General features: G+C 40.5%; 1 protein-coding gene across 1 annotated transcript in view; it reads left to right on the top strand.

Annotated features, from left to right (window-relative positions):
* PHLPP1 (PH domain and leucine rich repeat protein phosphatase 1) overlaps positions 1-26,663 on the top strand; it is a 144,073-nt gene that overhangs the window by 42,445 nt on the left and 74,965 nt on the right. The gene's annotated exons all lie outside the window — the stretch shown is intronic.

The following is a 26,663-nucleotide window of genomic DNA, read 5'->3' on the forward strand; positions in this document are numbered from 1 at the left end:
AATGCCGTCAGCCCTCTGGGAAAACGTGGCAGGTATATCTGCTGTATCTTGTAGGATAGCTTTTAATGAAGGAAAACCTTAATAGATTGTATGTAAAGGCCAGTCAGTACTGGAGCAATGCAGCTGACTTTTTGTGTAGCTTACTTGCTTACAGACACATGACTTCGTTGTTGCAAATAACAAACTTCTATGTTAGAGAAGTAGCAGGAGTCTCAAGTCAAACTCGGTTCTCTAAGACTATCAACGTTCTTTCGTGTGCAGGGTGGTGTACTGCTAGCAGATGGGGAAAACAAAGGTTGATAGTCATAGCTGGAAGACTAGGGTAACTTCTGCTGTTTCTCTCATAGCAGCTGGGACTCTAGAAAGCTGGCAAAGTGCAGTGAAGGGTATGGAAGAGAACAGACAGGAAGGATGAAAGGAAAAATATGCCTAAGCGTACAAATTGCTGAGAGTTGCCACCTCTCGTTTTGTTTGGGTTTTTTTTCTTTTCCTCTGCTTGCACTAAATGTACACAATTCCCATAGCCCAGGAGCTGCACAGACTATGAAAGCATCCGTTAAGTATTTGAGGAGGCAGTATTGAATGCTCTTTTAATTTAGCTTGTCATTTGTCTCATCTAAGTTGCAGTATTTTTGCTTGATGAGGAAAATAGATAAAACCTTTCCTCTTATTCTGGAGACAATAAAAGCAATTTTTACTTATTTTCAACCTGTCATTTCAAGAGGGAAGCAGTCCAGTGTGCACTGGTTTAAATACTGTGTATGATAGCCCCTTTAAGCACTCCTTCGATTGCTGCCAGCAGAACAGTCTGATGCTGATGAGGAAATCCTACCATGGAGATTGCAGCTTAAAGCGGACCAGCCGAAGTTTTCAGCTGAAGGGACTCTTGCTATTTCTGTCAGCAGAGACATTGCACTGTGTCAGGGTAGCTTATAAAGTCTGATGAGCCACATCAAAGCTGTAAATCAGTTGGTAAAAGCTCTAGTGTTACATCAGTACTGCAAGCCTTGTCAACCCAGTCATATGCAAAGCAGTTGCTATCAATGTGTGTTGGAGTGTCATCTTCGAGGAGTTGAAAGCATTTTTTCAATAACAGCATGTTTTACATTTTTAAAAAGGAAACTTCATTTTAAATGTGCAGTGTTGTCTAGAGGTAGACTTTGCTGCTTTGTTCTTCAGTCTCTCCACTGCAAATGAGTTAGAGGTGCACAAAGTGCAGAAGCACTTGCATGGAAACTGTCACCAGAAAGAAACCATTGCTGCCACTGAGTCCATTTCAGGACACAGTTTCAAAGCCCAAGTTTCATCCAATTATTACATAAGTTATACTAAAAATAATGATGTTGCAGTCAGCACTTGGAAAAATGAAAGGGAAGCTAATACTGATTTTTTTGTGGGGGCATGTGCATTGTGATTGTCCACATTTTGCAGGCAGCATAGCAGATATTCTGTGCACAAATCAGGCTTGTAATGTCAAGGGGACAGTTTGTTGAGTTGATGCTTTGTTTGTGATAGAAGTTATAGCTATGGTGACAACTAGAGCTGGGACTGCAGGCAAGAGATTGGCTTTGTAGTTACCGTCATAGGAACAAATTCTTTTATATTCTTTTATATTCACTTATGGAGTGAGTTACACCACAGTTTTTTGCAGTTGTTTGTTTCTTGCTTTCTAGATCTTTCTTTTTAATTAGATGCACTTTAGCAAGTCAAGATACCAATTCTTAAGACAGTGGGAGTAGTAAAACTTTGCTGTCTGAAGGCAGGAGCTGAGGAATGAGAGATGATGAGATCCTGCTTCTAACCACTGACTCATTGTGGCCTGAGGCAAGGCTGTCTCTCATCTTAACCATCTGCGGAATGATGATGATGATACTTGTCTCATGGTGGTAATTGGTAGCATGTGAGACAGTTAATGTGATACTGGAGAAATGAGGTGTTCAGTGCATCTGAGGAGGAAATAAGGCAGAGGCTGCTAACTAGAAGATGACAAAATAATTGTCTCCTTTCTGGAGCAAGATCCCCCTTTTCTGAGGTTAGTGCTTTACACAAGTAAACAGTCTCTTTCAGAGGTGTGAATAGAAAAAGAGTCTTTTGTAGAGTGCAAGACCCTTGCGGTGCAGCCTTTCTTTTCTAATCTGTCCCTTTTGGACTTGCTTTAAGTTTTAGCTGATAATTGCAAGAATTTTGAAGTCCTGACCAATGCAGCCTCAGCGTGTTAAGTCTACGCAATGTAGTGTGTGACTTTTTAAATTTGAGAGTTCATGGTTATGTTTGCAAGTCCAGTGAGTTCTGTTGATGCTTAGCAAAGCTTGTGAACAAGCTTCAGCTTGTGAGCTCTCATTGAGCACACAGCACAGTCAGATGGCTGAGTAACGGGAGATGACGGCTAGAATGCTCGTGAATGGAAGGAACCGTATGCCACATGCAAGGCATGGTGAGACAAGCTTTACTATTTTACTAATTCTTTGTGTATTGAGTCCTCCTGACATCAGGGTAGTAGAAAGCTTTTCCTTTTCAGTTGCTCTTAGTATTGACAGAGTTGATCTAGAACTTCTTTTGAGTGGCTGCTGCTTTGGCAATTTTCATTACATTGCTCTGACCAGAAATTAAAATGAATGTTTTCAAAAATTTTCAGGGAAACAAATAACAGATGACAGACAGTAGTCCATGCCGGCTTCACAGTATATTCCTAATATGAATCCAACTGCCAGATCTTAAGAAAGGCAATTTACTTGTGCCCAGATGTCTTGTTTAGCAAATTCAGGAAGTTGTAGTTGTTGGGGAAAAGTCTTGTTTTCTGCGAACTTTTAAAAGGTGGACACTTGTATGTAATATAGTGGAAAGCGTGAAATGGGATGTGTGCTTCCCTTCCCCTCTGGATTTCTTAGAGTGCATTTGGAGTATGACTGAGGTTAGAGGGTATAAGAACAGTAACTACAAACTAGATTCACTTTGACAATTAATTTGTTAGTTGTGTAATACATGAGGATCCAAGTTCGTCATGTTCTTTACAGGAACATGGAGGCAGAAGAGGTGGCCTTGGTACAAGTAAGCTGTTTGGGACAGGCTTGTGTTTTGTGTGTGCACATGTGCCTTGGGTTTTTTTGGTTTTGTGGGTGGAAGTTTGCTGCCTGTATTTAGATGTCACCTAGCATAGTGGGTTCCTTGGCTATGATGAGGATTCCTAGGTGTTACAAGCAAAATAAGTACGTAGAAACAGTAGAAGCAGATGGCTTAGATGAGAGCTGTTGAGAACAGAGGGGGCATCAGCAATGTGGTGAGAGCGCAGTGCCTAAGAGTAGTAAAATAACTTTAATCATATCTTACTAGCATGTGGCTTTCTCCTTTTTTTGCTTCTCTAAAGAGATCAGAAGGGTTCTGAGCTAGTCTGCAGTAATTCATTTAAAGTCACTTAATTCTCTGGGATTCTGCAGTTAGAAAGTACATCCTTCTAAATCCTGTTGACCTTCCTTTCACAATCACAGCAGTTTTCAAGAATGGCCTATCCATGTAAAGTAAATCAATGGAGTTTAGTCCCTGTGGCACAGAGCGGTGTTCCTTAGCTTCAGAAAACCAGTGGAAACGTGCAAGACTTCCCTTGAGCTGTTTTGGGTTTCCTATAGGTTCCTGACATTCTTGTATGCTTTTACTTACAATGTACTTCATGTGAGGAGAGGAGACTGAATGCAAGTTCTGTGATGGTAATGGAAGGCAATACACTAACTTTGAATTAATTGTTACCTGGAATGTTCTGTGATGGCTCATGGCAGCTTCAACACTAATAGTACATTGTCTGGGTTACCTGGCTCTCCTGCTCTGTTTTTCTCTGCTTGCTAAGGTCATTTTTCCTTTTGTAATTCAGATTCTCAAAAAACAAAAAGGAATCTGTGTGGCATCCTGCTCCCCTGCAATGTCCTTCACTTGAAAAAATAAAAGAAAACGCTGCTTTAGTAATACATGGAAGGGGCTGGATTTGTTCCTGCAGCAGTCCAGTCTGGTATGAAAGCAGAAGCAATACTGCTATCTATCTTTTGCTTGCTGCAGCAAGAAACAGAAAGGGCACTGTATGCTGCTTAGATAAGAAGGTTGATAAGGAGATTAAGTCTTTTAAATTCTAACAACATACCTGTGTGTTATCTTGTCCACAAAGGTTTTAATCTGCATATTTTTTTTTTTTAACTGAAAGGTGGAAACATTAAAAATTGGTATCAGCTTATTATTTATGTCGAGTATGAAGTTCAAATCTGAGTGTAGGGGGAAAATTTTTGAAGTACGAAATCAGAATTGACCGTGTAGGTAGGACAGATACCATAAACTATGTCCAGATTTCAGAATTACCTCCTAGATTGGTTCCTTTCAGCTGCTTGAAGTGATATCTTGCTACTGTTGTCATTACAGTTTCTAATGGTGTAGATTCCTGAAAGGAAATGTTTATTAGCAAAGCACATCTGGATTCTCGTACTTTTAAAGTTGTTAGAACAATCAGATGCTTTGGTGTTAAGGCATTACACATCAGGGAAAATGCACTTCTCTGTACAGTGAATCTTTTTAGCATCTGTGTTGGAAATCCTTGTAACAAACTGTTGCTTTGGTTGATAATGACTTTTAGGTTGAGATGGTTCTTTTGAGACCCCAGCCTTTGAAGATCTGCATAGCAACTGGACTTGAACACCGCATTTGCTTTAAGCAATATGATATATTTTCAGCTCCCTGCTAATAAGCAGGGTTCTCTGCCATGAGACTGGCAGAACAAATGATCAACTGACTGCATGGTAGAAGCAACTTGCTATGAACTAGTCTAACTTCTTGTTTAAGCTCTACTAATTCTTCACATGAAGTTTTGTTTGGAAAGACTTTCTTTTGGAAAAGTTCCTAGTACCCAATCAAAACTCCAGTGTGTGTGAGCATGTGTGTGGAAAATATATTTCTGCCTTCTGTAGGATTCTTTGGGGGATTTTAAGTAATTTCACCATCAAGAAAGCACATATTTTGCTTTGTCTTCTAGTCTAAAATTGCATAATTTCAACTTCCATCACTATATATTGTTACATATTTTCCAGATGCAAAGACAGTTCTTGAATTTTTCATCTAGCATAGAGGAGACCTGAAGACTGAGTTGTCCTTTTTGCCTTTTAATAGGATAAATAGATCAAACTGTTCATGAGTGTCACTTAAAGGTGGATCTTCATTCTTTTTTTTTTTTTTTTCTTGAATCAGATTTCCTTTCAGTTTTTGAGCTGTGGATTTCAGACCTGGCCATAGTATTTCAGTAGCAGTTGAGCTAGTAATACAACACTTTTAATCCTATTTGCTATTGTCTATTTATATTCTCAAGGATAAAGTCAGCCCCTTTGACCTAGCAGCATGGAGCTTTTCTGATTCAGGTGGGAAAACAGACTGGACTCATATGCTTAAAATTGTTATATAGGGATGTCAAGTCTGACCTGTTGTCAAGACTGTCATGTGGCTGTGAGGTTACCCACCGCAAGCACATTCTGCATGGGGCTGTTTTTCTCCATCTGTCTAGAAGTAAATCGAGGTCTTTCTGAATTACATAGCTTAAAAATAATCCATATGCTGGGTGATGGCTGGCCCATGCCTCCTTAGCCAGAAAGATCTGGATTTCATCTAGGCCTGTTAAACAGTTTTCTGGAAGCTAAGGTCTGTTACTTTTGCAGAATTACTTTTTTCAACTCCTTGTAAACTTACCCTGCTAGAAACAAATATAATCCCTCCCTCATAGCCTCCACCTGATTAGATCTTCCATTGGCACCACATCTCTTTTTGGCTGAACTCTCTTCAGGTGTTTAAGAGATGACTTTCCTTACATCTGTTTGTGGATTTATAGTGATGTTCCACTAGAAACATCACCCAGGTGACTGACAGTTACCAACTAAGGTAGTGGTAGTAGCTGCAGGGAAGGTAACCTGCAAGTTAACCAGATGCATTATGGTTGTCCTTGGTGCACTGGACTCTGATGCCCATCAGAGAGGTCAGCTGGTTTGTCTCCGGAACCTGCATGAACATTTGCATTTTATGCATTGACAAGCATATGGTTTCATCCTCTGCAGCTAATCCATTTGACTGTATATTGATAACAAGTCCTTTTAGTTACTTGCTGCTCCCTCTGACTTCTCTTTATTATAGCCACTGGAACCATCCCTGCTGGCCCTCACTAGGCAGACTTGCTCACCTCGGGTTTTCTGCATCTTTGTTGGCCAGCTGACCAGTTGATTTGTTACTGTTTTACTACACGCTATGGAGAAACTGTCTATCAAAAAACTGTTGGAAGTCTTACTTCAGTAGAATTACTGTTTTCAACTACAATTGCAAAAGATCAGTGTTTCTAGAGGAATTAGTTTACATCTGTTTTGATTAAAAACATGTTGATTTGGTGTGACTGGGCTTATTTTACCATCTCCTTAGAACAGCGTGTTTGGAGACTTAATTCTTTCAGCCTGGGAGGTCTTAAATACCTGGTTCACTCGGGTAAAAGCATGGCTTTCCTCCAGTGCTGCAGAGCTTTCCTGGTCCACCCCCCTACCGCTGCCCTTTTAATTTCTTCTGCTTCAATAACATTGAAATAAGCAATGGCTGTAAGATGGAAGTGAGGTGGAAGAACCTTCAGAGCAAGTGTATTAATTTTTTGAAGGAGAAAAGGTGTGTGTCTTTTTTATATATATATATATATGGTGGTAGAGGTTTTTTGTGGGTGGTGGGTTTTGCTTTTTGGTTTTTTTCCTTTTTATTTCTCTGTTGGGTTTTTTTGTTATTTGGGGGGGGGGAGGGGGTTTAAGCTTTGAAGTCCAAGCTGGCTTTTTCAATAGCTGGAGTCAGGAATGTTGTTTCTGCTGAACTGTTAATAGCAGTAAAATCGGTACATATGCAAGCTGACATTTAATAACATATGCTACAGAAGTGTTTATGAGTAATTGGAATTGGGTTCCCGCAATGTTAAGCATTGTACAAAATATTCATTCCTACGCTTGAGATCTGTGTATATGCAAGACAAAACCTAGGTAGTTCAAGCAAGCATAAACAAGCAGAGTGGTAAATGCAGGGAGCAGGTGCATTTATTAGGCGGCTGCTTTGGTTTCTGGTCTTGATTAAGTGTGTGTTAATGGGAAGAAATGGGAAGCTATGGTGAGATGCAGCGGAGCAGGAGAGAAGGGCAGGAGTAGTGTTGCAATTGGTTATGGAGGAGCTCAGCTTGGAAAGAGTGGAGCGAAATCACGTGTGGCATTAAGAGCCAAGCCATAGCCTCTCAGTCTGTTAGAGGGAGAGCTGGAGGAGGACTGGGAGCGAGGGCTGGGCTAACTCACGAGGCCAGTGACTTCCTTGCCAGTGTGAAATGACTGCACTGCAAGATATGCTCCTTCTGTCCTTTGGACTGTGAGAGCTGTTTCCCCAGCTTTGTTTACTCTTCAGTGTGAGCTGTGGCAATAAAAATATTTGCAGTAATTAGAAAAACTAATCCTTTATGAGAAGCAGAAGCAGTGATTATACCACTTACAAGTTGTCCTCGTGCACTTCCTGGTGTGATGAAAAGCAATTGTTTATTTGTGTAGCTCTCCTTCAACCCTTTCTCCATTCCCTCGTTCTCTGAAATTTGAAAAATAAATACCTTCTCCCCTGCCTCTTTTACAAATGGCTGCTTAGTGGCAAGGACGCTTCTAAAGAACCTACTTTAACAGAGAGGTTGATCAATTTTCTGTGTGAAAGGATGAGAAATTGAGTTTTTCCTCCCTCTTGGCTTGCCGCCTACCTCCCACGTTACCAGCAGTGAACCTGGAAGTACCAGTGCTCTGTAGGACATGGTGATTCCCCTGGAGCCTCCTTTCTTTTAAGGAGCCTACATCTGAATCACAGTTGTCCCTCTTGTGGTGGCTGCGCATTGTTATTGCTTTTCTAATGGTGGAACACTGGTGTCCTGTGGTTTACTATAATAACATGAGTCACTGGAATGTTGTCTAATTGCTGTTGAAATGTCTTAAGGTAATTTTCTTGTTGAATTTATTTATTCTAAAAGCGATGCTAATATTTGTCATCTGTAACTTACAATATACCTAGTTCTACAGAACCACTTGCTGTAGGTGCAGACGTTGTGAACTTCAGAGGAGTAAAGCCTGCCTGCTCTGAATGCATTGCGCTCTTAACAGCCAAAGTCTGTTTTCTTTTAGCAAAGAAGGTAACTGTTCACTGTGGCCAGAGTAATTAGTGTCATTTGTTTTTCTGTAGGTTTGTAGGTCAATCATGATGTTTCTCTCTCTTTATGTGATTACGGTATGCACACGCTTCTGATGGGAGGTGAAGTTGCAGCCTTTATAGTCCTCAGGGCCAAGGTGATTGTGAATTGATGATGTCTCAAACTAAGGAATCCAAGGTCTGCCTCCAGGAATAGCATCTATCAGTATCTTAAAGATGACAGACTTCTTACAGTATATCCTTGTGACTCTTATTTCCCTTCCCCCAAATGTGAATGTCAATGCTACTGGTTGCATTTAAAGCAGTGCTGGGAACTGGTTTGTGCAGGCTGTCTTGAATGTGACTGCCTTCCTTGTTTGGATTTGATGCTTGAGAGATGAGACGAAGAATACATGGGAAGTAAAGTTCTGTCAGCCTCTCATCTTAATTTGATGTAATTTTTCTGCATCCTAGGCTCTACTCTCATTCCAAAACTAGTGGGAATAAGTAAGGTTCCAGGACAGATTTCACTGGTGTTGAAGGGCGAAGGTGATAAATTCGTCTTTGAAGAAGAACTTACTTTCTAGCTGGTGGAACTATTTTAGTGTAGATACAGTAAGGTAGTTATTTCCAGCTCTGAAATGACTGAGAAGTACCTGCTCCATGTTTTATTGCTTCTGGGAGAAACACCTTTTCTTGTTCCACTGCCTGGTGGGTAGAGCAGGCTGCTGTGTGTAACCTTGCAGCCCTGCCGCTGCTGTGTCTTGTGTTCTATGTTCTAGTTGCATTGTCTCTCCTTGGTGACTGATGGAAGAAAGAAGGCGGTTTCAAACACTCTAGTTGTCCAAAATACGCTACAAATATTGTAGGTAGCAGCTTAGCACCAAGAACAAGCGAGGGTCATAGCTAACAAACCCGTGAATCTCAGAGCCTTGGTAGTTTTGTGGGTTTCTTTTATTTCTTATCCTCATACCTTAGGATTGGAGGGCAGGGGGTATAAACCGTGAACAAATATGTGGTCACGTGAGAAGGATTTTTTTGAGGGATATTGTCTTCTGGGAAAGTACCAAATTAGGTTCACCTCCATCTTGCAGAATAGGAGGGTGCTGTTGCTCTCCTGAAGCAGGATTGCTGCAGGGTGGAAAGGGTGTTGTAGTCATTGCTGTAGGCCTTCAGTGTGGGCAGATACCCGAGTCTCTGGCGGGGAAAGTGCTGCTAAGCCCGCTACAATAGTTTTGCTTTTCTTCACTCTGTTTTCTGTAGATAAGTCAGTGCCCTTTGGAAGAAGCTACAGGAGTATAATTAGCCCAAGACTAACTGCAACTGTAAAACTACCTCTGGTGTGTTGTGCTGTTGGCACTAGGCTAAACGTTAACAAAGTGAGCTTAACCAAGAATGGGATATACCAGTAGGAAGCTGTGGCTGTTCCATCTGACTCTTCGAGTTAATTCTAGAGCTCAAAGGAGAACTTCGAGAGTGAGCAGCCTGGGGGCTCAACCAATAAATTGCAAACGGAGAAGTGATATTTTTATTTTAAGAATTTTGTGAGTGGTGGCGTAAGGGAGTAACATGCTTGAGGTATGCTAGTATGGATGACAGCCAGGCTTTTCTGCAGATAGTTGATTTAATGTTTCTTAATATTTTTTTATTTAAATTTTTTTGACACCTTGTCATTGAGTTGGAGGACAATCTTAAAATTTTACCTGAATTCAGTGACTTTTTCTTGTAATCGCAGCAATTTGACAAAGGAGTTAAATGAAAGAGCAAGCCTTCATTTGGGTTTTCAAGGATACCTTGTCAGATATTGTGGGTTTGCAGCCTGTATGGAAGAGGGGGAACACTTGTTCCAGATGTTGTTTGTTTTTTGTGGTTTTTGTTTTGGTTTTTTTTTCCCCCTAAAAGGCAGTAAACATGATGAATTGGAATAACACTTGCATTTGTTTATTTATATATAACATTCAAAACTCTAGAAACTCTAGAAACTTACTTGTATCTTTTAAAAGGTTCTATAAACTTATTGATGCGGAATAGTGAACACTGAGGTGAGTATACCAACAGAGGAAGTCCTCAAAGCTTCATCTGTACTTAGTTTTCATGACAACAGCTATCACCACTCAGGTAAGAATAAGGAAACCGTTTTGGGGTTACAGAAAAAATAAGGAATTTTAATATTTTTGCTGTTGTTTTTCTGTTCTTTGATAGCCTGCCTTCTTCCCTTGTTAGAGGATCACGCAGTATCACACCCTCCCCCCAGCATAATGTCTCCAGTTAGGAGGCTGGACTCAAACACATGTAGCAAACTTGCCACTGTTCCTTCTCTTGAACCTTGAGCTAATTGCAGACTGTGTAGTTTGCCCCTAGATGACTTAAATAAATTCTAAACCCAAAAGAACGCAACAAAACCAACCAAACCAAAAGCCCCAATGCCAACCTACAGTGTAAGGTGTCTATCACTTTGGAGGCTGCAACACAATGAAATCCAACTGCTGTTCTTTCCTCTCGTCAGTTTCTGTGCTGAAGCCAGTAAGCTCTTCGCAAGGTATTTAAAACAAAAGCCAACTTGGAGCAAATTTAGAAGAGAAACAAATGGACAGGGGAGTGTGGAGGTGCACTGCTGACCCCGCAGGTGGAATGGAATGTGTCTGTTTACAGCAGCATAAAAATAACCCCACCAGGACACATGTTGCCTAGGCAGGAATATCCACACAAGACTCTCCTCTTACTTTATATCCTTCTTATGTGGACAATACAAACTTTATCTATTAATCTGTGGGTTTATTAATCCACTGTGAACTGAAGTTTAAATATAAGATACTTAACCGAAAAAGCTAAATGGTATCAGACTGCTGTGAGCTATCTGTTTTCAGCTTCCACAGCCTTACTTTTCAGTGACTTTACTAGCTGCTGTAGTTTTTTCTCCTAGCCAGATAATACAATAGCACGCTTTTCTGGCATAGCACTTGTCAGGGCACTAAACCTATGGGCATGGAGCCTGCAGAGCATTCAAAAAGCAGGGCATGAGCCTCTTTTTAGCACATTCATGTAACGTAACTTTCTGCATTGCTATTCACTTAATCAGAATGGCCTCTCAGCTCAGCAGCCTTTCTACTTCAGAGAATGGTTTGACACATTTAAATCGGCAAGCAGTGGTGTGGTGTATCAGCTGGGAGGGTTGTTTGTTTGAAAAGAGTAATACGGAGACTTTTGTTGCTAAGGAATAGAGACCTGCATTGGAATTGAGGTCTGGAATGTGCTAGCTTTAATGCTGCTACATTCAGTGATGCCTTGTTTCATAGGCAAACATCTTGTTGAACAAGTTTTTCCAAATACATACAAGCTATGATATAATGAAGACTTGTGGTTGATTCCTTACTTTTTGAAACACTATTTCTTGTAGGTTTTGTGATGCTCTTTTATAGAGAAGTCATTTTAATCTGAAATGTCTTTTGTAGGAAGTACTTGGGAGTTTCCCTAGCTGTAGTTTGGAGACTAGGATGTGCTTCGTGCATACCCTAAGTGGTGTTTTGGCAGTGGAAAGATTCAGATTTAGCCCACATAGTTTGGGTATGTTATATGCAACTGGTTGTTACCTTTTTTTTGAGTTTGTTCCCAGATCTTCAATTACTTCAACTGTAGAAGACTGTGATTTTGATGTTGACATGCAAATGAATCTATGACTATGACAGGTAGCTCCAGAACTTCTTGCCTGAGTGTTTTCCTGCTTACATGCCTGGTTAATGGAAGCTTCTTCTGTGTCTTCTAGTGTTGCCACTTAAAACCACACATTTACCATTGTTTCTGCAGGCTGATTGCAGTGGTATAATTTTGTATGGTGGGAGGGTGGAATGAAGCTCTGTAGTGATTATGGTTAGTTTGGGGATTTAGATCACAGTATTTGGCTCATGAGGTTGCCACCTGACCTATTGTTATCTGTGATTTTGTACGTGTGGGGGAAAGTCACCTGCAAACAGCAGGTGTGGAAATTACAAGGTGGAAAGGATGTGTGTAAGGTGGTATACCGTAAAAGGATTCAATGACCAGTAGTAGCTTTAAAAAATCTCAAAAGAGAAGGCTGTTTTCTAGCAGGGTATTTTCATGGTCTTGACCAACTGTGTGTTCCCACAAACAAGTATACCTCATAGCTGTGGGTGGTCCGGGAAAGGAACACTGGAGATGAACTGCAGAAGCAGGGGTAGCAGGAATGAGAATACCTTCAGATGATCCTGCTGCTGAACCGGACACATGATGTCAAGAAACCATGGTCTGAGGAGAAACCCTTAAGGGAACGCTGGCTGTCTTGTATTCAGAGTGCAGAGGCAGGATGTAAGATTGGTTTTATAGGGAGTGAATTGACAGATTTATTTATTTATTTATTTATTTATTTATTTTTTAGGGAGTGGGGGATGTGGTGATGTGTTTGTGCTTGTTCTGTTTCCATATTGCTAAAGTTAACCTTTCCCTTCACATTTTCGATTGTTGGTGAGCAGCATGCAGCTGATGGCGGAGTATTTCGTGGACAGATTGGATGTGTAAAAAGGAGCAAACACTCAGCAATCCTTTGGGACAGGAGGGAGGGAGAGAGAAAGTGTTGCAGCAGTGAGTTTGGGAGATAGCAATCCTGTGGTGAAACAGTTCAAAGTGCTTGTACAGAAGAGACGTAAGTCACCTCTGCAGAGCCCATATGACTGCTTGCCTGGATGTAAAGACAAGTGGCTGCAGAAATTTCCAAAACTCAAGTTAAAATTATTGATGCTACTCTACCAAGACCTAGCTTACATGCTTTGCTGTTGAAATACTATTAAAAGATTAATATAATGCTTCGCTGTTGACAAAAGAGCCCCCTAGCAGCAGTAGAGCAACCTAGACTGCCTAATGCATGCGACAGTATAAACATACGCCATTTCTTCCTAGAATATGAAAGGTATGTTGTACTGAGTAACTAGCATACTTCGTTCTGTCTACTCTAGCTGACGTTAGACATGTCAAATCTCTGATAGGAGGTTTAGGAGTGGCTTTCCTGTATATTGCATTAATGTGAAACTACTTTAAATATTGACTGCTTCAAAAATTGCCTTCAAATGTGTTAAGAGTATGTCAATTCTAAAATAACTTCTTCCCTTACATAGGAAGATGAATTAGGTTGACTGTACTGTAAAAATTTCTCAGGCTGCTACACTGATAATTCATTATTAGGCACAAAGACTTTTAATTCCCCCAGCGCTATGTCGTGTCTGTCCATACATGCCCCCCCCCCCCCCAAAAAAAAAAAAAAAAAAAAAGTGACTTTCAGTTCAAGGGAGATGTCATTGTGGTTTATGCTGCAAGCTGTTGTATGGATGTGGAGAAAGGCTGGTATAATCGTAAGCATGCATGATCTATTGCAATTTTAATTAGGAAAATATGAGACTTGGGAAAGTTGATGGCCCTTGGGAATTAAATGGGCAAACTCAGTCTTCAGAGAGCAAAAAGCCATAAATTTGTATTGTTTGAGAGACTGCAAATATTTAGCAGTTTTAAGTATCAAAGGCGGATAACTGTTTAACAGTAGCTGTTAAACAGATTTTTTGTTGTTTCACAGGTGGAATAATAAATGTCTAATTTACACCTTGTATTTTATTACTTTATTTTAAACCCACTTTTACTTTATTTTCTGCAAGTTTAAAATTTATATGACAAGTCAGGGTGAACTTTTTCCTTTAAACAAAGAACATAGTATTGCAATTCTTTCTGTTGTTCTGAAACTACTGGTGAAGTACAATTCAGAAAAAGTCTGTAGGGTTTTTTTCCCCCTCTTTTCCCATATAATTTGGCTAGCCCTCGTTAAATCTACTCATAGTCTGATACTTGTTCACAAACATACCTGACTTCCTTACCTTGTGAGAAAGCATCTCACTGGAACTGTTGTTTCTGATCTTTGCCTCTGTGTAATACCACTGATTTTGTGTACGTTGATGTCACTTCTGTAGAGTTACTCCTGTCTGCATTCCTTGCTTAGAGCTGTGGAAGGTGAATGAGGAAAAGACATCTGTAATCTTTCATATGGCTGATCTTTAGTAGGAAGGCTGACAAAGGAGGAGAACAGACTTGTGGTTTAAACCCCACTTTCAATTTTGGACAAAATAGTGAATTGCAGCTGGGATGCAGTTGTGGGGTTTTGTCTTTGCTAATAAGTTGCTCCTGGCCTGTACCCTTTACATGGTGTGAATGTGACCCTTAACGTCCTTGCATGCAGTAGTCCTTTTGTTGCTTTAATAACAAAGCCTGAGAAATCAAAGGGATAAATATCCTTAAGCTGTTCTCTGATCATGGAGTTTCACTGTTGGATTTAGGCTGTAAAAAGGAAGCAACAGGCTATGGGACTTGAGTGGGATTTCATATAATTTAAAACCAGCATCTAAGTCTTTTTGAGTCCGTGAAAGCTATAGCTGCTTTGACATCAAGGCCGGTATTAATGTTAAGCTGAAGTTGTTAGTGAAATACCCAAATTATTGAGTAAGGATTCCAGAGAAAAGGCAAATGGACAGCAGCCACTCAAACCAACAAAACTCTAGTTGCATTTGCTTCATAGTAGCCTATTTCCCATTCGGTTGTGACATCAATAAGGATTGTATGCATTTGAATTAGTGTAGTTTCTGACTGCAATAGGTGTTAATTCAAGTAAGATTTTTGAGGAGCAATACTGTCATTTCTGCTCAGCTGAGAGCTCCGCTTCTTCAGCTGCTGAGTGAATCAGGTATTTCTGCATGGGCAATGTTTGTTGTTGCCACTTCTAAGGTGGCTCTGAAGATCCTGAACATCAGCAGCCTTCAGCTTTTGGGTTTTGTTTCCCCTTTTAAGGTGGTAAAGTTCATCCACCACTTTGAAGCTGCCAGCATGGTTTTAGGAATCTTGTTTTACGTTATGGCTGTGACTCATTACTCTTTTTCTGGCTGAAGAATATACAGAGATTTGGGGACAAAATGATGGTTTATGAGTGTTATAGAAGAATGTTGTCTCCAGGAAACCATAGATGAAGATTTTTATTTGGAACACTTCAAGTTTGCAGGTGGTTTCTTTTTCTTGTGCTTTACTGAGTAAGTTTAGTTTTATTTTGGAACTAAAATAGCTTCGTTTATCTAGTCCTTAATAAAATACTGTACTCTAAACTTTGAGACTGTGCTCTTACATAATTCCTAAACCTGGGGATGAGTTGGGCCATCTCCCCTTTTCATCAAAACTGTGAGTGTTACACATAGGCTGGTTTTTGCTAAGGAAATGTGATTTATTTTTATTTTTTATACAGCTACTTTGAAGTTCTGTTGCAAGCATACTTCATGCTACATTTTGAGGTAGCTTTCTTCAGGAAAAGAAACATTATCTGAGCTGGATTTTTAGCTGCAGAAGTTTGTCAGCATCAAGGCCTTTCAGAAGATGGGCTTATCTGTCTCCAAGTGACAGATTTGCTTTCTGTTCCTCGGAACCGCAGGATGTGCTGTAGATTCTCATTGGTGTTGTCTGAAGTAAAGACATCTTTCATCTGAGCATGGAGATGTTTTGTTTAATGCTTCTGTCTTTCAGTAGCATTTCTAGAGCAAGTAGAAAAGTAAGTGTGCAGGTAAGACGTAGGAGCTGTTTTCTTGCGTTTCTTGGTTGAGAAATGAACATGGGCAAACTGACTTCCTAGCTTTGTGTAGTTTTGTCTTTGTGTAGGCTTTGCAAGAGATGAAGGCAGTCAGCTTCAAGGAGAGCCATATCTTGAAGTAGGTGACTTCTCATTTTCTCACCTGCTTGTAAGAGTTTAATACTTCATTCAAGCATATGGAAGGAGGTAACACATTGGTGTGCCACATAGAGCAGTTTGCAAATAGACCTTCTTCTGTATGCTTTTCTGATAGCTGAAATCATGTGGGTATCATTACCTTTTGTCTGAGTGTCACTTCTCTCATCATGGTGTGCATCTTCTGTTGTGCACAGTTGGAGGACTGCTGGCTCCCTCACTCCTTAGAGTGAGCTTTGTGCCCTCCTTACGGTATCTGCAGAACAGTGGCAGCATAATCTTGGACAGCAAAATTTATGCTGTACAGGAGATGGGGTAAGAAGCAAAAAAACCCCACCAAAAAACTCATATACATGGCACAACACCAGCACTTTAAAATCTGAAGCTATATCTTCAGCTATTAGAATAGATCTACCTTGAGCATGTTAAAGCCCTGACAGCCATATGGTAGTTACAGTGAGGTGGCTGACCTTGGAAATTCCTGTTAGTGCTAGGAAGATGGGAAAAAAACCCTAAACAAACAAACAAAAACAAAAAAACCCCACCAAACCAAAAAACCCCCACCAAAACCAGAGGGAGACAATGGTGAGGAAGGGGCTGTGGCACTGTAATTAGTTTTGGCATAATGTAACGTTCTTTTTCTTGCTATTATGTGAGCTGGTGTAGTGTTTGTATTCCAGGTGCTAGGCTCTGTCCTGTGGCATGTGGAAAATAGTTTCATGTGGCTGCAAGAATAGAACATACCAAAAGGAGTGATCCAGAAATAGCCAGGCTGGTCAGAGAATTGGTATTTAAGATGCCTGTCTGGTGTATGTCTGTTCATTTTATTAATTTAAGAAAAAAACCCCACCAAACTATGGGGTGGTTTTTGGGCTTTTGTTTGTTTTGTGGTTTGGAGTGGGTTTTCTGGATTATTTGTTTTTCTTCTTGCTCTATACAGCAACCTGGCTGAAGTTACTGAATTGACAGGGTCTGTATATTGGGAGTATTTAAGCTGGGGGAATCTTGGGCTTTAATGGAAGGATAGAATATTTATGCAAGTTGTGAAATGAAATAGTACTCGCCCCTGTAGTTCTGAACCACTGTCCAGCAAAATCTGATGCTACCTTTTCTCTCCCTGACTACTTAATCCTGAATGAGAAGAACAAGCACTGAGTATGGAGTCCCATTTCTGGTTTTAATATCACAGGTAGGAAATTCCTGACACTGCATGGCTTGCCTTTAATGGCTAAATGCTAAATGAAGGCACAGAATCGGGGACAGAACCTGATTTCCAGTGGGTTTTGAGGGCCAGTGACTCGCACATTTGGGCATCTCTGACCCTGTTACGTGCATAGGTGGTGGTGGGACAGCACTTAGTGCTGTAAGGGATGGGCACCTCCTAGAAGAGCATGACTTTGTTGCAAAATGTGTTTTACCATTAGCCATTCACTAGCCTTGTGTCTTGAACAGTATTTTCTTTCTCCAGTAAAACTGAAGTGGGAGGAATTACTTTTTTTGAGTACTTGGAACAAGTAATTAATTCCTCCACCGCCGGCAGGAATTCTTTGGGGAAAGTACATAGTTACTGACAGTGCAGACTCCTATCTGTTTCTGAATCTACCAAAAAAGCATTGTGGTATCGATATAGGGACTTGGTAGGGATAATTCCTGTGCAACTAATGCAGTAGACTTGAGGAAGTTTTTCTGAGAAGCAGCACATATTCTTGCTGAAGTGCAAGCCGACATCGTAATTTCTGCATGGTTCTGCCAGCCTCTTCTTTGAACTTAAATATGCACAAATATGTACATGAGAAACTCTTAAAATAATAACTCGTGTTTAAGCAGGTCAGGAGGCTTAGGCCAGGTTTGGGGCCTCAGTTGTCTTTGAGAGTCTCGTTGTGGAAGAGTGCGAGTGGGCTGGTGTGTGGGGTGTGCCGAGCAGCCGGGACAGGCATTGGGGCTCCACCGCTGTCCTGTGGCTCATGCCGGCATTATGAATCAGAAATCTCAGTGATCTTGAAATACCATTTGCTTTGCAAATGGGCAAGGAGGGGAATGACTTGGTTAAATTTATCAGTGTAGTCTGGCCTAGAGCCATGCGTTTTTTTAACTGGTTGCAGGAATATGTTTTCCTCTTGACAGTATCAGGTAGTGAAACAACCACAAAGCCAGTTTGCCGTTTACTTATTGTAAGGTAGCAATACATATGTATGTGTGTAGTGAGCTACGGAACCAAGTTTAGGATCCCAGATACAATACTATCACCCTATAAACAATACCCCCCCCAAGTCTTTAAATTCTGTCTGGCTTACGTACTGCACCTTACTAACTGCACATGCATAACCTGTGTGGCTTCTCACAGCAAACAAGTCCAGAAGCTAAGTTGTTGCTTGTTTTCTGTGGAAAACTTTCCATCTTAAACAGGTAAACTGAAAATGATTCTCAAAAGAGGAGCTTTGAGGATGTACCCACCAGCTCAGGGAAGCTGCTTGCTTTCTTCAAATCCAAACAAAGAGCAGACAGTGTATGTTTGAAAGCCTTTTTGTCATGTTTCAGATCACTTGTCCTAGTTTCCAAAGGCCAACTCAATAATGTCAGCTCGAGACTTACAATGGGATATGTCAGTATTTATTCTACCTCTTCTCTACTTCATAGCATCCTAGTCCCATTATTTCATCCTTTCTTTCCTCCCATTGTTAAATAGCTTGATTCTGTCAGGTTGAATAAATATCTAAATTCTGTCCACTGGAGAATGGCTCGGTTTCACCAGCAGATAGAAATGACACACAATTTCTAGAAAATGGAGCAGCACATTGTTGCTGCCTTTGTCTCTGGGCTACTCCTCCGCATAAACCCACTAAAACTGAGATGAAGTGATGAGAACTACAGCTCCTGGTCTCCGTGGGCTCTCACCTTTTGTGCTCTAAGTCAGCAGACAGTTGTGTGAGCCTAGCACCCGTGGGCTACCCTTTGGCCACCCATGTGTTCATATATCATGGGTGATGGTAAAAGAAATTGTTTTAACTGCTGATTGCTGCAGATGTGCTGAAGTAGCATGTTGCATTTTATAACTATGATTTTGGAGCTAATGAAGCAGATCAGAGAGAGGCAGCCTTTTACATAATGCCATTGCTTCAGCACTAATATGACTAATCTGTTTGGACAAGTAACGATGAACTTCTGAATGGCTTATTGCAGGATGCTTGAGTAACTCAGTTAGAAACAACAACCTTTGTAGTGGCATGATAATCTTTTTATAAGAACAAGTGGCTAGGTTCTCTTCAGAAATGTGCTATTTTTGTGTCAGAGCAGAGGGATGACAATCTTGGGGCAATGCATTAATAAAAAAGAACCACACCCCCACCCTTCATTATAATTGCAGGCTGGAAAATGTTACTTGGATCGTCGATTGTAGCTATGGAAGGGAGGGGAGAATGGGACTGGGGATCCATAGTGATGCAGGACGTGTGTTGAGGGACAAATAAAACTGCCAACGGCTGCCTGTAGAAAGTTTGCACCTTTTTGCTTGAAAAAAAGGTGAAGTATTTCATGATTTACCAATAAACTGAGGAACTAATAAACAAAAAAGTCCTAAGTTTCAGTGTGCTTGGGTTTTCTAGACAAATCTGCATTAGTTCCAGGTTGAGGAGTAGCTGAGTATTTTTGTATTTGGTAGATTCAGAGGCTCCTTTTACTTTTCTGAGTGTATACTTCTGGTACTATTCTTCTAGCACAGCATATAACATAGAAGACTAAATCTTTGATAATACTTAGATGGAATGCACTTTTTTCTCCACAGATTAGTGTAATGCTGTTGGCTTGTCCGCTTTAAAATGTTACTTCTGATGTGCTATCCGTCAGTGCTGGCTAAGTCAAGGAGAGGAGACAATAAGTCAAATAACTTCTATCATGTATAAAGTATGGGAGTTGGTCATATCTATATACTTCTGGTAAATTGAAGCTGCCTTTTGCCAGTAAGAGTGCTATTGTGTCTTTATGCTGCTTCTGTTGAAGCTGCATAGGTTTTTAAAGCCTCGTAACAAGACAGTATATCAGAGGCAGACATTCCAGTTAGATGGGAAGTCTGCAGCAGCATCAGAGCCTGCAGCATTCCCCGTTTTTCCAGCCTGGTACAGCCTTTGTTTCTGTCAAGGATACATCTGCAGCAAGAAGCTATCTATGCCATGCTGAGTAAGTCTTGTACTTGATAGCATCTTCTATCTTTCAGTAATATACCTCAGAGAAGCATGTCTTAAATGTGTTTTCCTCTTTTGTTTTCATTAAATAATGAATTTAGTAATGCCATGGAGCATTACTGTCCTTTAGCCTAAGGAGGAAGTTCGAAGGGTACACCGAATAATGGCCTTCTTCAACAGGAATCTTATTACTTGCTTAAGAGTTGTGTAGATAAAGCTGAAGGTGACTTAAAAAGGAGTCCTGCACTTTGAAAGGACAGATTTCCTAAATGTGCTTTTTTCATTATTGTCATCTCTTTCTAAAACTGCTGCTGTCACATTCTTACCTTTCAGCAGACTTCCTTTAGAGAAGAGTTACGAGCTTGTCTGATGCATCTCTGTGAAGATTATATTTAGTTACAGGGAAACTATCTGTTGCAGCTATTTCCAAGAAATGTAGGAGTAGTCCTGAACTACTGTACTGACATTATCGTTGTGACAGTACCTAGTTAGGACTCTTAAGTTTGTAAATAGATTTTGAAGAAAGTCTGACTTCATGTGTTGAATTGTATTTGCTTTGCTCTGGAATGGATTATTTTTTTCCTACTAATGAGAGCTGGGTGAACACAGCTGCTCTGCTTGCAGCTTGCAAAGAAAGCCTTAAAAGTAGTTTTGTCTGTGTGCTTTTTTCCCGGCCCCCACCCCCACTGCGAAATGGTAAACAAAGCATAAAATTTATAAGGCAAGAAAAGCCGGGGATAAAAGTTTGCATTTCAGTCCAGTATCCTGAGGCCTTGTACAGTGCTCTCAGATCATTTCCGTGTTCTCCACAAGCAAACTTTACTGAGGGAACACAAATTTTTTTCCATGCGTTGAATTCTATGTGGTGAAAACTTAATACCACGTGTAGATTCAGAATGTCTTTTTGCATTAGCTTAAAAAGTCCTGGAAAAGAGCACCTTCATGTTGATTCCAAAGTAACTGATTCTAGTAAAAAAAAAAATAAATAAAAAAAAATGCCTGTACAATTTTTTCGGAGGTGGTCTATGTCCTTACTTTAAAATTACCATGTTATGTAGATGTGGCTGTTTCAAATTGGGCTGATAAGACCAATATCTCTTCCAGCTTAGACTTTGAAGAAAAAATTTCTCAATTAAGAAGCAAAGAAGAAAAAAACCAAAAAAAAAAAAGTCATTTGTGTTTCTTCTAATGATCAGTTTTTGGTGGACTGATGAGTGTCCTTTCCAAAGATTGTCAAAGGATTGTGAAACTATGTGAAGTCTTCAGACTCAACTTCATGATTCACTAAGACAAGACCTCAGGGACAGCTGCTAACTCATTGCCTCCTTGGAGCTGAAATTCCCAAGTCTCCAAGTCGAAGTTCAAACGAAGCCCATTTTTTGGAGAAGAGCGGTTTTGTTTCCTTAGCAAGTTCTGGTTGACTTGCTGTGCATATTTCTGAGTATTAGAATATGCTAGCTGGCTTTCGTCCGAGGCGTCTTAAAAATCTAAGCGCCTTTCCAAAGCTTGTTAGGACAAGCTTTCAGTTGATTATCTGTCAAGCCTCTGTGACTGATGGTATGGCACTCTTGGTTCCTGGTGGAGCATTGGTCTAATAATGTGCTTGGTGTCATTCTTACCATAGATTTAAGGTAGCTTGAGGAAAATGGTCTCTGCCATGTTAAGTAACTGTGATTTTTGTTTATGCGATAAGCCTTCCTAACAGCACTTTGGTCTGTCCATTTCATTGTTGGGGAACACATGGACCACTGATGAAGTCAGCTTGTGGAGACAGTGGTGAGTTCTGCCCTGGAAGTAACAAATCTGAGGCAAAGGAATAGCAACAGCATTGTAAGGAGCCGGGGGGAAACAGTTTTAACTAACAGTGATTATAGGAAAAAGATTTCATTCTTCCCGAGAGCAGAGGCCAAGAAACTTGCAGGAGTGATTTTTGTTGAAAAGCTAAGTTCTATAAATGTTTGAGTGCAGCTACTCTGCTTGCTCAAAGCCTTAGTGTTTATGAACAGTCAAGACAACTGTATGCTTTTGTAGGAAAAAGACAATTAAATGTGAACCAAAATGTTCTTAAACTCACCTTGTGAGTTCTCGTATTATATTAACAATTATAATGACAAATAGTTCAGTGGAGCAGCAAGAGAAAGTATGTCTAAACAGCTCTTTATCCTATGAGTTAGTATGCAAAATGCAAATTGGATGAGGTAAACTACACAGTTCCTTTCCCTTAATTACATTCCAGGTCACTGGCTTACTTCGCTTCAGAAACCAGCAGGAGGCCACTACAAAAACTCAGATTTATGAGCAGGACTTTGAGCAGGACAAACTGGGGCAACCAGGGAAGCAGTCCTCTGTTCTGCACTGGAGGGACAATTTTCCCTCTCATTCCTACTTCCCATTAAACCTTTGCAGATGTTCTCCTGGTGTATGGCTGTTCATAAGCCTTCCTCTCATCATCTCTGTTTGACAGCGAAACCGAAATGCTGATGCCAGTGTCCCTTGAAGTTGAATGCAGTTGTCGATGGCCATGGTTGTCTTTTTCCTGTGTCACTGAGCAGTTGGTTCCCAAGCTCTTGGAGAGGTGCTTCCTGCTGGTGGTAGCAGCACAGGTTCCCTGCTCAGTGCTCCAGCCAGTCAGTCTGCTTTCAGGGCCTCGTCCTTCTCCCTGCACGCACGAGCATCCATGCCCATGCGTGCCCGCGGGCACGCAGCCCCGTGTGACAATGGCAATAGCAGTTCCCAGCTCGGTTAGTACAGATTCAGTTATCTGGACAGCAATAGCTGACTGAGCAGCTGTTCCCCACTTTCTGTAGCAAACTGGCATTGGCAGGGGCGATTAGGCAAACTTGGCCTGCTGCCTAATGCCCTGAGATGTGTTTACCAACACCGATTTAGGTTTGTGAGGGCAGAGAAATGGACCTGCTCTGGGGACTTCAGCGAGTCCCCTGTATCCTGCAGAGTGCTGTGAGTTTCATCGGCTGTTGAACAACAGGCTTAATTTAAATTACTGCTGATAAAATAATTATGTCTGATTCCTGTTTTCGCAGTGTCCTTTCTTAGAGTGCCATCTCCTCTTGTATGCCTTCTCACTCAGTACCATGCTAGCTAGTGGATGATCTTAAGTGTTTTCTTCTATTCCTGCTTGGTTTTGCTTAAGATTTAAGGGAAGCTCTCTTCTGGTACATATCCATCATTTTTAGGTTTGTGCATATGTAGAATATGAATAAAATATAGAAGAAAATCAAACTGATTTCTTTCTTCCTCTTCTACTATTTTTGGTAAAAACATTCCATTGAATAATTTTGTGGTGTTTCAGCTTAGTTCTCATTGTCCTTTACGTTACCAAATGTGATCTGTCTAGCTACCTAGAAATCACCTACTACTTAAAATGCCTAGAAATTAATTAGAGTACCTATTAAATCAGTTAACTGGGCAATACTGTGTATGACATTTCCATTTTAAAAAGAATCATCATCAATATGCATATTACTGATCTGAAGTATAATAGAATTATATCTGTTTGGAGGTTGGCAATGTCTGGCATTTTGTACCCAACATGCTTCCCTTGTGCAAAGTAAATAGTGTAGTTGTAATTAAAATGAATTATTGTTTGGTTCCTAATAATAAATTTCACTGAACAAATTTTTGTTTCTGTGATGTTATAAATGAAACTAAAGTGCTGACAATTCACAGAGGAATAAGAAACAGCTTGCAAGTATAATATGTCCTTGACCTCTTTCTTCCCTTTCTTGCTGGGGTGGAGATGAAGATATTTGGAACATAAATAGATAGTGTCAAAAAAATAATAATCTTCAGGAGTCTCAGTTCTCCCTCAAAGGATAGTGAGTGGTCAGAGGAATCAAAAAGATAGTATTTTGGGAAGGATTCTTTACAAATCTATCCAAAGGCTTTTAAAACTTAATCCCGCAAATGTTTGCGAATGAGAGATCATCACAAACTTTTCCTGTAGTTTTTCTGACAATGAAGCTTTATCGTGTTTTGAAGAGATCAGCTCTAGCAGTGGTCGCTAAAAAATGCCTTTGTGGATGTGTTGCTGTGTCCAGTCAGGCAGTAGGTGTCTGGAAAGGGGAGGCAAAAGAGGGGATTCTGATCCACCTTCACTTGTTGCTCCTGTCTGTTGAGTTCAGTAAAGCAGTCAGTGAGACACCACAGGAGAGGATTTCTGCCATTAGGTAGGGTACGTGGTCATAAAGTCTGGGCCATTTGCATTCCTGTGCATGGAGATGACTTGAAATGGCTTTCAGAAAAACAAACATGATGTGATCCCTTCCTGTGTAAGTACCCACGTGCTTGAGACAGTTGGTCAGTTAGAGTGGGTGGATCAAAATGGAGAGACCTCGCATATTTTAGGGTTTTCCCCTGATTACAGGGTGGAGGGTTCAATACGGTTTTAATAAGATTAAGATGTGCTGAACTTTAAAATGATGTGCGTTGGAGGGGAGTGGTTTTATTTTTGTGGGTTTTTTGTTTGTTTTTAGATGCTGGTATTGGACACGGATGGAGGGTGGACCAGTTTCGGTTGCTCTGCTTTTTTCAAAGCAAACTGTTTAAATACAATATCTATAGCCACAATATTTTTTCCTGATGGTAAAGAAAGCATTCATTTCTATGGCAGAAAAAATGAAATACTGTTATGGATTGTATTTAAACAGATTTTCTTGTGCTGTGTATTACACTGAACGCTGTCTAGCTGGACTGCTCTTCTCTCTTGGTGTGGAAAGGTCTTGGATTCAAATGCCAGCGAAGAAGGTGCTTGACTTTCAGGGTGGCGTCCCCAGATACGTAGATGGATACTTCAGACTCTTCTGAGTGTTTTCACTGAGAGGAGAAAGCTTTGACAAGCAGCCCTAGCTTCAAGTTGATCCTACCGGTGTTGTACAAAGTATTCATGGTGGGTATTTATGGATCTCTTTCTAAAACTATCATGAACCAGAGTTAAAGTGGTGCTCTGATGAGTTTTCAAGTTCCTGTTGTGTTTTTTTTTTTTTTTAGCACACTCACTTTCCTGTCAAAGCTGAATTTACAAACTTGTTTTGATTTCTCCTAGATAACTTCCTGACTTAAAAGAGGCTTCAGGAGCTCTAAATCAGACTGTACTTGTAAAAATGGACCTTTGTACAGGCTTTTTCTCCTCTTGCTATGGGCGTGGAAATTTTCAGCATTTTTCTTATAGTGATGTGTAGCATGAAACCAGAAACCTTCGAGTCTAGTGAGCCGTATGTGCTAGCACTTGTGATTGTCTTTTCACAGACCCTTGGAGTGCTTTGGACAGAAAACTGATGGGTTTGGGGCTGGCTCAGATGCGTGGTAGTTGATTTAATTTAAAAAAGGAATGGAAAAAGCCAACCTCTTCTGGTTTTTTCCTCTCCTTTGTAATAAAACTGTATGACGTGCACTCCTAGACAATTCCCATATGCTATCCAGTTACTTCTAGTCTCTGCTGTAGAAAAGAGAAGAAATGGTGTCAAACCTGATATCTGTGGGCATGTGATAAATCTTCTCTGCCTCTGTTTCCAAGGGTAGAAAGGTATTGGGAAAACATTCCCTTTCATGTTTCTTCACGATATGTATCTCTCACTCCCCACTGTTCCCTTCTTCTCACTTTATAAAATCGGCTTTCCTTCCCTTGTCTTTTTTTTTTTTTTTTTCCTCAGGAATGCAGTCTGAAGCACAGAGTTTTGATAGGTTGCCTTTTACTGCTGTGTGTTTTCATGCACTGACATACAAGTTTAATGTACATCAACATAATCCAACCTTTGTCGTGTAAATTTTAAAGAAGCAAACACTTGAATGACAGAAGTCGATTTAGAGCCAAGCAAAGGGTACACGTTCTTCAGCAACAAAACAAGGTTGTCAGCTACGAGCAGGCAGAAATCAGGGTAGTGAGGCTTTCCAAGGGTGGCTGCTGATCCTGTCTCTCCTTTTCCATCATCCAGGCTTCTGTGTGATTCTTTGAAGCTGCTCTTGCTGATAAGAGAGAAATGAAAAAGAAGGGCTGTTATGGGTGGTGTTAGGAACAGTCTCTAGCTAGAGTCATAGGAGAGAGGGGGGAAGAGGCAACCAGAGTGTCCTCCTGGCTTATTGCAGCTCTTGCTGTCAGCTGCAGATGTACTCTGTGCCACTTACTGAAGTCAAAGCTGCAAACCAAAAAGGCTCTTGCCTTGACTAGCTATTTGAAAAAAAGATTTGTATAAACATGCTACATAAAATCACATGCATGCACAAATGTTGGCTACTGATATGTGGAGAAAGCAGCGAAGGTATAGACACAAAACGTATGAACTAAGCTTACCTAGGCTTATAGGGACAGTGGCCAGCCAGAACTCCTAGTCATAGCTTGGAAATCTTGTGTCAATGAAGATGAATTTGAAATATTTAGTGTTTAAGACTGACACATGATTCTCTCTGACTAATGTGCGCATGCTGTTTTTTCTGGGTTTTGTCTTTTTCTGTCTTTGTGCAACTTAAAGCAGTCACTCAATTTTTACCTACTGTTTCTTTTTCTGTTAGGTAATGCAGCTTTTGATTGT

This window comes from Falco rusticolus, chromosome 3 (genome assembly GCF_015220075.1).
Source record: "Falco rusticolus isolate bFalRus1 chromosome 3, bFalRus1.pri, whole genome shotgun sequence".
Lineage (NCBI taxonomy): Eukaryota > Metazoa > Chordata > Aves > Falconiformes > Falconidae > Falco > Falco rusticolus.